Source organism: Notechis scutatus, chromosome 7, assembly GCF_049901735.1.
Source record: "Notechis scutatus isolate UNSWTSFEM ecotype Mainland chromosome 7, rNotScu1.2, whole genome shotgun sequence".
NCBI classification, from domain to species: domain Eukaryota; kingdom Metazoa; phylum Chordata; class Lepidosauria; order Squamata; family Elapidae; genus Notechis; species Notechis scutatus.
Window position 1 is genome coordinate 12581872 of NC_142015.1, and position 13513 is coordinate 12595384.

At 36.8% G+C, this 13513-nt stretch overlaps 1 long non-coding RNA gene across 2 annotated transcripts; it reads left to right on the forward strand.

Annotated features, from left to right (window-relative positions):
* The first annotated feature begins 470 nt into the window (after positions 1-470).
* On the forward strand, positions 471-6078 carry LOC148130032 (uncharacterized). Of its 2 annotated transcripts, none has more exons than XR_015750321.1 (4): positions 471-1183; positions 2291-2400; positions 3951-4105; positions 5395-6078. It is a non-coding gene; the product is annotated as an uncharacterized LOC148130032 (long non-coding RNA). The 2 variants fall into 2 exon arrangements; XR_015750322.1 differs by having other exon boundaries at positions 4023-4105.
* The last annotated feature ends 7435 nt before the right edge of the window (positions 6079-13513 follow it).

Sequence of the window (13513 nt, forward strand, 5' to 3'; positions counted from 1 at the left end):
ACCCCTGGTAAGAGTGTGTTTTGCACTTGTATGTAAAAAAACCTCAGCTGTGCCTCCTGGACAGCTGACAAGCACTGCACGTGGGTGCACAGCATTTAAAAATCATCTTCTTTCTTGCTTTTTCAACCTTGGCTGTGCTGCACAACACAGCTGAGGTTGAAAAAGCAGGAAATAAAGGATAGCCAAGAGCCTGGGTGGGCAACTGGGCCAAACAGAGCAGCAGACACCGAACCAGTTCAGTGTCTGCTGCTCTTCAGAGCTACCAGTTCTGGAGAGACCTTCAGTTAGGCTCCCTCAGTGATGGACCGAATCCGTAACCATCCGTGGTTTTGGTTTGTGCTCGCTGCTGGAGGGCCCCAATCTACCTGATTTGGGGCTGAAGCCACCCCGTAGATGTGACGGAGAAAAGGGAGAATGCCAGCTGAGTTGTGGGGAGCTGCATTCCCCCTCCTTGGTGAGGCATAAAACTCCTTTCTGAAGGTGGATGCAGCAATGGCCAAAATGGCCATCCCAAAGAGGAAGATCTGACTGGACAAGATCATGCAGGAGTAGAGAGAAGAAGAGGACAGCTTGGGTGACTGGGCTAAGCAGGATTAACATCTGAATACAAGGTAACCTGGAGCTAAAATACTTAAGAACTCTTAGGAAAAGATTTTTAAAGCTGCGGCACAGAAGAGGGAGGAAAAAAGATCTGAAAAAAGGGGGTGGAACTTGGACATACTAAAGATTGCCACCTCATGCTGAAGGAAATTAATGTGAACTTTTAAAAGACTTTTAAAGAAAATACAAAGTAAATGAAATGTTGCTACAATCAAATAGAGCCCCTGGAAAGTCAAAATGGAGTTTGGAACTTTGTAACAAAGAAAGAAGCAAGAAGAAAGTGTTCTGGAATTGTTTGATGATTTTGGAAACTTTGGAAATTAATTCTGGGAAGCAATCTTATAGAATTTAGTTGTCTAAAAGTACTGGGAAGTGTAGAAAGATGACAGAACTTTATTTGGACCTGAAAATGGTACTAAAATATGAAGGATCAATTGCAAGTGAAAGGAGAATCATTTGGCTTTGTTCTGCAATCCCTGGAAATGGCTGTCTTGGACTATGAGGATCAGCAAAAAGCTTCAGAGGAAGAAGAAGACTTGAATAAAGGAGAGGCCATCTTTAATAAAAAAATTGGGACAACGAGGTTTGAAACTCAAAAAGGGGGGAAAGGGACTTAAAAACTGGAGATTAGAGGAGGTAATCAGAAAAGGGAACAGTGTGAGAAATAAACAAAATATAAGGAAAGAGCAGAAGGGAGGATTATAGAAGGAAGCATTAAAGAGGGAGGGGGACAAAAATTGGAGTGAGAAAAAGAGTGGGGAAATAAAGGGGAAAAGAAGTTATAAAAAACAGAATAAAGAAATAAAGAAATATGGGAAACAAACAAGAATTAACGGGAATAGTTTGATTAATAGACACAGAGATAATGGTTAAAACAACAACTAAAATAGAGGATTCTGCATGGTGATAAGGGATTGTATAAATATTTTAAAAATAAATTATGTAGAAAATGGGAAAATATATGTAATTAAAATGGAAAATGAAATGGGGATTGTTACTTAATGGAATGTACGATAATATATCAAATAAAAAATGAAAAATATGTAAAATACAATTGAACTATATTAATATATATTAAGGATTTATAAAATATGAAATGAATTATGAGAAGGATAGTAAGGGAATTAATACCATTTTTTTTCTTTAGGGTGAATTTGAATTGATTAATCATTTTTTTCCATTTTATTTATTTTTTATTTCTTTTAAACTTAAAATTGTTTAGAGGTAATTTAAAGGGGAAGTACCATGCGGAATCTGACTAAAAAACGGGATTTATGTTATAATATATTAGGTGATGGAAATTATAATTGTTTAATGGGATAATTTAGAAGTAGAATATTTAATGGGATGTGAAAGGGAATCAACTATAAAATACGAAGGTGACACACTTTAATTGGCAACTATAGGGGAAACCTTGTTTCGTAATGTTAGAAATGTGGATATGGATTGAAATTGTACACAGGACAGATAAAAGTATAAATATAATTATTTTGAAAATATGAAAACCTTGAAAAGGATATGCAATAGATTTAGAAATGAATGAGAGAGTTATAAAATAAGCCTGAGGGAAGTATTTGAGGGGAAACCTGGATTTGATCTGAAAACCTGGAACCAAGCTATTCCCTAAAAAAAAGTTGTTTCATTTTTCTGTGTTTTGTGAAAACCGAAATAAAATTGTTTTTTAAAAAAGAGCTATTGGTTCTGTAGAACCGGGTCAAACTGGTAGCATCCCACCCTGATGGTTCCCATACCACATCTGGCCCTTTGGCTGTCCCTGTGTGGATTGCTTTTATTTTGAAGGTAATTGCTATTCTTTTTTTAAAATTTACATTTGTGCATGCACGCATGCCAAGGTTTATATTTATATAAAAATAATAAAATGCACTCTGGATATTGTATAGAATTCTCCCAAGTGTGCCAATTGCTAAGAAATATTCTCCATACCATTCAAGTGCTCTACATAAGAAACATCATTAATGGAAAATATTCTCATTTAATTATTGAGGCTACCAGGCTGTTTTCATTTCTTTTTAATCAATTTTATGGGCATCATAAAAATCTATCAAAGAGAGGATGACAGAATGATGAATCTGAAATGTGTCTTCCTACCTTTTACCTAGTTATTTCAGGAAATTGGAAAATATTTTTTGTTGGTCTTCTTTTATCATCTCTATAGCAAACATAAAAAATCATGAGTTACAGTTTTGCAGTCAGAGAATTCTATTCTTTGTTCTCTGACAAAGATAAGGTTAAGGTGGGTTTTAAAAATAATTAAGTTAGATGTTCCACATTGCTAGAAAATTCTGATTGAAATACATATACTGATTCAGAGGATTTTAAAGATTTGATTACATTTGAGACCAGAGCTTTTAAGTCATGGAAATGTTTTGGCACATGACACCTGCAGTGAGATTATTGTATGCACAAAAATGGAAGGGTTTGGCATTCTTCACAATGAAAAAATGGTTCATGATGAAGATGAAAGTACTTGCTGAGAAGACTAAATTATAGAAAGATTATTATAAAAAGATTATAGAATTCTAACAAAAGGAAGAAAGATTATGTTGTAACTATAGAGTAAGAAATAAATTTATAACTATATTTATAACTGCTTTAAGAAAATTGAAAACTACCTTTTATATCTTTTTCCTATCTATTTTTCTTTTTTTTCTTGCATTCTTTTCTTTCCTTTGACATTCTTTTTCTTAATTTGTATTAATTTGTATTAGTTTTTTCCTTCCAGCTTGCAAATCCTTAATAAAAATGATATATGAAAAGAGAATTCAGGCTATAGAATGGCAGGGGAGAAGTGAAAGTGATGCATCATTTCATCCATTCATTAAACTGACAACAACAGGCCTATTCATAGAGAACAAAGACTTTGTTTTCAGTTTGTGATTTTTCTTCTTCCTAATCTTTAGGACATTTCATCAAACTGGCCAACCTTGAGCAAAAGAATGATGAAGACTTGGAAAAAGGTAAAATAGCAATCTGGATGGAAATGATGCAGTGGGAATCTCATTACTTATGGCAATTAGCACACAACCCAAGGATATGTCACCACCTCATCCCCTAATATTAATAATTGGGTCCTAATAAAGGTAGCTGACCAATTTGCATTGGCCCAATTTGGTTGTCATCTTTATAAATGGCAAAGGTCAGTTTTTGCATTTTGTGTTTTCTATTTCTTTTACTAACACCCAACATGTATCATGGATGTGTATAGGCTTCCCACCTAAACCAGCATGGTGAATGCTAGTAATCCATCAAGTGAATTTTTGTAGCCACCAACATAAAGTATATTTTATTACATATATATAACTTGTTGCAAAATGTTTGGTTGGTTTTAGAACATATAACATAAAATAACATAGTTGGAAGAAACCTTGGAAGTCATTTAATCCAACCTGCTTCTCAAACAGGAGACACTGTTCCATTTCAGACAAACAGCTGTCCTGTTTCCTCTTGAAAGTCTACAGTTATGGAGGACCCACAACTTCTGAAGGCAAGTTGTCCCACTGATTAATTGTTCTGTCAGGAAATTTCTCCTTAGTTCTATGTTGCTTCTGTTCTTGATTAGTTTCCATCCATTGTTTCTTGTCTTGCCTTCTGGTGCTTTAGAAAATAGTTTGACCTTCTCATCTTTCTGGCAGCTCCTCAAATATTGGAACTATCATCTCTCCCCTACTCCTTCTTTTCACTAGACTAGACATACCCAATTCCTGAAACAATTCTTCTTCTTGATATTTCATTATATAAATATATATTAAACCCTCCCTATGGAATACTAAACCATGTACTTATCAAAACTGAGTGTAAATCTCAGAGAAAGAAAAGTATAAGAAAAAAGAGAAGGGGGCAATTTGATTACTTAACAGAGATAAAAGGCAATCCACATCTTCATTCAAATGAGCATTTGTGGTGTAATGGACATATCCAATTTTTAGAAGAACAGCCATGTGATCCATGTTATCAAGATCATGTGAAATATTAGTACTGCTTTACAAAGCCTTAGAAAGACCACACTTGAAATACTGCATCCAGTCTTGCTTACCACAATATAAAAAAATGTTGAGATTCTTCTCTGCAGAGAATAGCAACAAAGTCAATTAGGAGGCTGGAGGCTAAAACATAAGAAGAATTGTTGCAGGAATTGGGTATGTCTAGTCTAGGGAGTAGGGGAGACATGATAGTTCCAATATTTGAGGAGCTGCCAGAAAGATGAGGAGGTCAAACTATTTTCTAAAGCATCAAATTGAAATATCAATTTACTTACAGCTCTAGCTTGGTTTAATCTACATTTTTTATTGCTTAAAAGCAATTATGTAAGGTTCCTCACTGCAGCATAGTTCTCTTCCTGAAGGCAAAATCTCAATCATTTGCATTACAATCAAGTGTGTTTAATTTTGTTCCATTCAAGTCCTATTTGTATTGAAAGTTATTTGTATATTTTTCAAGATTCATAAGTATACTCCTTCATTTTTAACTGTTTTTCTTTAGATTCACCTGTTAAATAATAATTGTATGAATATCACAGGGCTTTTGTGCGTACCTCATATGAAGATTTTAATTTAACATATAATTCTAATCTGGAATGTTACTATTGCATTTTATGCATCCATGGGAATTCCTGTTTGCTATGTTTGGAACAGAATGGTCTAATGGCATTTTTAATCATAGAACTCTGTGAGCTTGCTTTAAAAGGAAAAAAAAGAGATGGCAACAATGTATTTTCTGATTATGTTCCTGCAATTTGTGCAATTTTATTTCTGAATTAACTTTTTTTTGTTTCAGAATAATAGAGTTGGAAGGGACCTTGGAGATCTTCTAGTCCAACCCCCTACTCAAGCAGGACGTCCTATATCATTTCAGTTTCCATTTAACACACAGAAGAATTAATTAATCAAGGAGACTCAGTGTGGTATAGGTATTAAAAGTATTGGACTATGAGCAAAATGTCATAGATAATATTCACCTTCAGCTCACTGGATGACCTGGACTAGTTAGTCTCCTTGAGCTGCTCTCATCTCAAAAGGTTTTTGTTGAAGAACACTAAGAGAAAACTCTGTGTATACCTCCTTGTAGTCCAGTATATACAATATAGCAAAGTAGAAGAAACTATTCATCAAAGTGACCACTTTTTGATCAAGGGAAGCGCTCTATGTCTGGGAAATACAGAAAATGGATGATGAGCCAGCATTTATCAGCAACCATTGTCATCAACATGAGTTTATAACAATCTTGAGAGATTCTAAGATGTTTGTCCTTAAACTAACACTTTAGTTCCATTAAAATCCCCTGAGGGCTACCTCACTTCTGCTAATTACATTTTTTAAATTATTAAGTGTGTTGTAATGACGAGGCAGTCGAGTTGTTTGATCATGAACAACTGAATTATGACGATGATCTTTATTGGAGTATAGTCTTGCATTTATATACATTTTTAGTTATCCTCCATCATTGGTTAACTTTGGTTACTGCTTAACTTTCGTTACTATTTAGTACAGTAATCCATGAAATTAATTATCCCTAGTTAAAGTCTAACATATGTCTACTTCCCCTCTCTAATCCTCCTTTATCCATAGATTAGTGACTTTGTTTGCCTAAGTTGTATTTGCTTGGAAACATTCTTTATCTGAGGTTTGCCATCCAAGATTGGAACATTCCTACAATTACAACTCTACATATCCTTGTTTTTTATTTTAAATGGAGGATTCAAGGATTTATAAATGTATCACAATTGAAGAGGGTTAAGAGAGGGGGAAGCAGGATGAAACAATGCGAATAAATTTGGAATACATTGAATAAAACAACAGGTTGCAATTAGTACAATAATAATAATTATAGCATAAAAGAAAAACTGTCTGAGCCAAGACCAGTCAGGGAGCCAATTGGTTAGCCACTCAAAAGGTGAATAATGAGCATGGATATCATTTTGAATGTATGATTGTAAATTGGCAAGCTCATCCTCAATAGTTTTATTCAAAGAATGAAAATGCACAGCACATCCACGGCGTCCAACTAACGTACAGAACCCTCCCTGACAGGCTAAAAGATAGTCTATGGCAAAACGCTGCTGTAAGAAATCTTGATTTAAGTCTTCTATTTCATGCTGCAAATCACGAATAATAGCAGCGGTAGCATTGATGGATTTTTCAAGTCTGCAGGTAAGACCAAGAATAGATCGTCTGTTTTCTTGAGCAATTATGCCGGGATAAGAGCCTAGAGTAAGGACTCCTGTAATGGCCCCTGCCAATGCACGGCCAAATTTAGAACCAGAAGACAATTGTTTGTCAATAATGACTTCATCATTACATGTAGGCCCCAGAGAGGAACACCGCTGTCAAGTTGATGGGAGCGTACCTATTTGAACAGGTAGAGTAAAATAACCTATAGTTGCACATTGATAATTCTGAGGATGAACATTAGTAGTATATTTATCAAAAAAGAACCACATATTAGGATCCTTAAGCTACCAACCAGTGCATATCGATCCTATATTAGATTGATCAGAGGCATTAAAATAGGAAAATTGTCAGGATACATATCAGGAGCTATATTAATTCCATGCAAAGAAGAATTAAGGGTACCTGACAACCAATAGTAGTCAGAACAATAACTATAATTCCCTAGCTTTTTTAATATGTGCTGAGCAGCATCATAATCAAACCAATTATGAAGCCAAGTGTGTTTAGCGTGACAACAGAAACACAGACTCCTTGTAAATTGACTAACTTTCAAGTAACACCAACGGACAGAATTCAATTGCATAGGGGGTGTAGAAAATAGCCAGGAGTGTGAAATAGATTGTAGTTGTGAGACAATAAATGTAGAAGACATGATTAAGTTAGGGGTAAAAGAAATTTGACCAAATGCCATTGGGGGCTCATAGTATAAAGTAATATTTGTGCCATGGGTCATAAACATGTATTGGGCATGACGAACCCACAAATTAGGATTAAGACGAACCACAGAAGTGTCATTTTGAGCAGAAACACCATTAACCATAAACAAAAAAATACAAAGTAAAATGGTAACAGAGTTAGCAGTAATAATAGCAAAAACAGCAGCAACAAGATTTTCAGGAGTCTGAGGTAATGAGGCCTGTTGCAGTTGTTGTTGAGCTTGATATGTAGTAAATTTAACCTGGCCCCAAGTGATGGGTTGCGGGCGCGTCGACCTTGGAAGATGGACTTCCATGTTCAGATGAAGATTGAAATCCGGAATCGGGTTGTGAAGGCCCTGATGCCATGCCATGATACGGACAAACACAGCATGCTGGAGCCCACACTGCTTGTCAAGTAGAAGGATCTTCCACGGCGGTGTAACCGCGACCCCAGGTGATCAGTGGTGTAGGGCCTTTCCAGGTTGGATCTGGAGCTTGGCGATACTTTACCAAAGGCCTTGCTAAAGATTCAGTAGTTTGAAAATGCAAATTAACAGGTGAGTCTGCAAGAGAATCTAAAAAGGTTAAATAATTCCAATTATATAATGCTACAGCAATGAGATTTTGAATCTTTCGCAGATGGTAAGGGCCAGACTCAGTTTGTAATTGTTTCTGAAGCAATGCCTTAAAAGTATGATGAGCTCACTCAACCATAGCTTGACCCTGAGAGTTGTAAGGAATTCCGTGCACTAAAGTAATATTCCATTTCTGACAAAAGGTTTGAAATTCCTTACTAATATAAGCGAGGCAATTGTCAGTTTTAAACTGAGAAGGCTGACCCATTACAGCAAAAGAGGATAGGCAATGAGAAATAACATCTGAAGTACGTCATGTTTTGAAGCAGTAACCCAAAGGAAGTGTGAATGAGTGTCAATAGATGTATGAAGATAACAGTATGGCTTAAAGGTTGAAAATTGAGTTACATCCATTTGCCAAATTTGATTAGTTTGGGTTCCTCGTGGTTTGACACCCACTGGAAAGGGAACTGCCAGTTGCTGACAAGCTGAACAAGCACGGACAATGTCCCGGGCTTGAGATAATGAAATTTTAAATTGCTTTGCAAGCGATTTGGCATTTTGATGAAAATAAGAATGACTAGCAACAGGATAAGCAAACAAAGATGCAACATCCTTTAAGGATTCATCTGCCTTCCGATTTCCTTCAGTCAAGGCATTAGTAAAGGGAGTATGACTTCGAATGTGTTCTACATACAAAGAATACAAGCAAGTTTCCAAACTATTCTTTAAAGATAAAAACAAGGATAACAAATTCTTATCCAAAGAGAGAGCACAATAAGAAAAGAGAAGAGATTGCATAGCTAAATACACATATTGAGTATCAACGATCAAGTTAATAGGTTGGTCATTGAACAATCGTAAAGTCAAAATCACAGCAGCCAGCTCAGCATGTTGAGCTGAAGTCTGCGTGGCAGTAAATTTAGAATACCATTGTTGTTGAATCTGCCAGACAACCACACCCCTTGTAGGTGATCCATCCGTAAAGACTGTAAGAGCTTTAGAAATAGGATTTCGCACAAAAATGGAAGAAAAGGCCGGATTTAAAGTAGTAGTAACCACTATTCTAGGATCCTTGGGTAAAGAATACAACAAGTTTCCCACATATTGAGAAAAGGCTATCTGATATGATTCTGAAATCATCATCAAATGCTCATGTTCAACTTTTGTACGAGTGAAACCTATGCTAATGAGATCCTGTCCTGTAAGATGTAAGGCTCATTTATGACCTTTAATAATCAAATCCTCTAATGCTGATTGATAAGGATAAATGTTTCTAGGTGGAGTAGCTGACAAATTAATCCATTCATGAATGTTGACCACTTGCGGGGACGCATTAGAATAAAGACATCCTGTGGGTAAGGGTGTAGTGGGAAGAATAGCTAAGCAAAGTCCTATTGTTAAGGATGTTATCCTGTCCACATATCGATGCTTAAACTTATTCAATATTTCTTGAAGGCATGTTCTTTGAGGATCAGTTAATACAACTAGATCTCCTGGTGATTGTGCTCCCTTCAAAGACTGAAATAAGGGCAACATATCACCAATTGTAATGTAGAAGAATGGGCGTGCCCAATTAATAATGCCAAGTAATTTTTGCCATTGTACTAATGTATATGATTTTTGTACTTGTAATTCAGGAAGAATTGGAATGAAGAAATTGTGCAACATTCTATGTCCTAAGTAGGTATAAGGTTCTACCTTTTGAATTTTGTCCTTGTTGTGCCACAATATCCGTTAACTCTTTTAACAATTTAGATTCATCAAAATCCGGGGCTACTATCAATATATCATCCATATAATGATAGACTAAATAGGAAGGAAATTTATTCCGAAAGGGTTGAAGGGCATTATCCATGAAATATTGACAAAGTGTAGGGGAATTAAGCATTCCCTGAGGCAACACTCGCCAATGATATCATTTTGTGGGCATGCTATTATTAAAAACTGGGACAGTAAATGCAAATTTTTCTTTGTCTTGAGGCTGCAAAGGTATAGTAAAAAAGCAATCTTTAAGATCAACTACCAATAATTTATAAAAATTAGGAATTAAGTTAGGATTTGGTAGACCACTTTGTAAAGGACCCATTTTTCTTTTTTATAACAAAAACAGGAGTATTCCAAGGACTAGTAGAAGGTTCTATATGACCAGCAGCCAATTGTTCTTGAACCAATTGTTGTAAAGCAGTGAGTTTTTCCCTTGATAATGGCCATTGTTCCACCCAAACCAGCATAAAACAGAGCCATTTAAGAGGAAGAGCCATCATCAAGAATCAAATGGGCATTAAGAAGAGAAAGGATATCACAGCCCCAAATATTAGTATGAATATCTAGAATGTATGGTTGTAGGAAAAAGGACTTACCAGCAGATGTTGTAACATTAATTTCTTGAACACTCTGCCAAGCAGCTGTAGAACCTCCTATTCCCCACAATGAAGAAACTGTCATTTTTGGCCACTGTACTGGCCACTGTAAAGAGGAGATGACAGTAACATCGGCTCCAGTATCCAATAACACTTGAAATGGTTGTTTGTTAAGGAAGATCCCCATGATTACCTATACCAAGAGATGGAATTTCATATGGAAGAAGAAGCAATTGAGCAACAGAAGAATTACAAGGAAGAACTTGAGGAAGATTCACCCAAATCTGAATCATGAGGATACCAGTGTAATCTGAACCTATTACCCCAGGCACAACAAAATAGCCCTTTTTGTGTGCAGAAGAACGAGGCAAAATTAAGCCAACTAATCCCGAAGGAAGAGGACCTTGAAATTGAAATGGAACTATTTTAACTTCCATGGGAAATTTAAACTCAATTTCCTCTTGAGTGATTAAATTGATCCCAGCGCTACCGGCTGTGGCTGGGGAGGAGTGAGAGAGACTGCTGGAGGAGTCTGAGTGATGGGAAAGGCACGCTTTGGATTCTGGGTGGGTGCCACACCTATTGGCAAGTTTCCCGACCAAAACTGACATTGATTGGCCCAATGAAATCCCTTTTTGCAAATAGGGCACTTCTTAGAAGGACGATTCTGAGGCATAGAAGGTGTAGAACGACAGTCCTTTCTGAAAGTGGCCAGGCTTCTTACACTTAAAACAGTTACCAATTGGTCACTGTCCTTTCTGAATAGCAGCTGCTAACATATGCATTTTATAAGTTTGTGATCCAATATCCTGGCAGACTCGCAGCATATCTGCCAGAGTGTAATGAGCAGTAGCCTTTAACGGCTGTAAAGCTCTTTTACAATCTGCATTAGCATTTTCAATAGCTAACTGGCAAAGAAGTTCACCAGCAACTTCCTGATGATCAAACTGCTGTCTAATTGCTTTGGACAGAGGCTCAACAAAGTCAGCATAAGGCTCATTGGCATTCTGTCGAATGTTTGAAAAATTTGCTCAAGGTTCTGCAGCTTGGGGTACCTTAAGAAAAGCATGAAAGGCACATTCAGAAACAATAGTTAACGTAGCTGGAGGAAGAACAACTTGAGTAGGAATTGTACCAAACGGTCCAGAACCAAATAGCTGCTCAACTGTATATGCTCCTCCTCCTCCTAAAGCAGCAGCTTGAGCATGTCTCATATATTTACACTCCCAAACCACATATTGCATGGATGTTAAAATCATGCGAAATATTTGCTTCCAATCTTCAGGGATCATTGTATAACCATTTTTTATTCCTTCTACAAGTCCTCTTGTAAAATTACCACTAATCCCATAGTCTGTAACTGCCTTTTTAAATTCTCTTAAGATCTGATAAGGCAGACCCTCCCATTCTGCTACTTGCAGTCCAAGCTGTGGCCCCTGACCAGGACGATATTGTACTGGACAAACAGACAGTAATTCTTCAAGTTCTGTTCCTGAGACAGAGGCATCCCTTTTACAAGTCTCTACCATTTTCTGAAAAGAAGACTGAACAATAGAGTCAGGAGGCTTTTGCCCTGTATCTGCAGGAGCTGAGGGAATTGAAGACATATATTCAGGTGAAGAAGGGGGACAAATGACAGCATTAGTATAACGTGAAGGTGGAGGTGTTAAAAGAGAAAGTACATTGTGACCAAATGTTTCAATTGCATGCCTACATAAATGCCACACATGCACAACTTCTATTTTTGCTCGAGGTTCAGTATGCAATGTTTTCCCAATACGTTCCCAATCAGTTAATTTTAAAGACCCCTTTTCTGGGTACCATAGGCACTGAGCTGCAATCTCCTGGACCAGCCTTAAGAGATTTCTCTGTGGTACCTCAGTATTATTTTTCTTCAACAAATAGCCTAATTCATCTACATGCTTCCTTTGTTCCTCAGAAAGCGAAGACCCCATACTTACAGAAACCAAAAGGTTGAAGAAACCATGAAGGGTTGAAGGTGCACCAAATCCTTGCCGGACGAAGTAAGAGGGTCCCTGTTCAGTTGCCACTTGTTGTACAAATGATGAGGCAGTAGAGTTGTTTGATCATGAACAACTGAATTATGATGATGATCTTTATTGGAGTATAGTCTTGCAGGTTTATATACATTTTTAGTTATCCTCCATCATTGATTCAATGCAATGTTTTCCCAATACGTTCCCAATCAGTTAATTTTAAAGACCCCTTTTCTGGGTACCATAGGCACTGAGCTGCAATCTCCTGGACCAGCCTTAAGAGATTTCTCTGTGGTGCCTCAGTATTATTTTTCTTCAACAAATAGCCTAATTCATCTACATGCTTCCTTTGTTCCTCAGAAAGCGAAGACCCCATACTTACAGAAACCAAAAGGTTGAAGAAACCACGAAGGGTTGAAGGTGCACCAAATCCTTGCCGGACGAAGTAAGAGGGTCCCTGTTCAGGTGCCACTTGTTGTAATGATGAGGCAGTAGAGTTGTTTGATCATGAACAACTGAATTATGATGATGATCTTTATTGGAGTATAGTCTTGCATTTATATACATTTTTAGTTATCCTCCATCATTGATTAACTTTGGTTACTTCTTAACTTTCGTTACTGTTTAGTACAGTAATCCATACAATTAATTATCTCTAGTTAAAGTCTAACATATGTCTACTTCCCCTCTCTAATCCTCCTTTATCCATAGATTAGTGACTTTGTTTGCCTGAGTTGTATTTGCTTGGAAACATTCTTTATCTGAGGTTTGCCACCCGAGATTGGAACATTCCTGCAATTACAACTCCACATAAGTGCAATTGTATATATTTAAAAAACCAAGCAAAGACAGGTTATGTTCAGTCTACTAGGTCCTGATAGAAACTGTGGTGCTGCAGTGGTTAGAATGCAGTATTGCAGGCTACTTCTGCTGATTGCCAGGAGTTTGATTCTGACCGACTCAAGGTTGATTCAGCCTTCCATCCTTCTGAGGTTGGTAAATGAGGTCCCAGATTGTTAGGAACAATATGCTGACTCTGCAAACCACTTAGAGAGTGTTGTAAAGCACTAGGAAGCAGTTTATAAGTGCAAT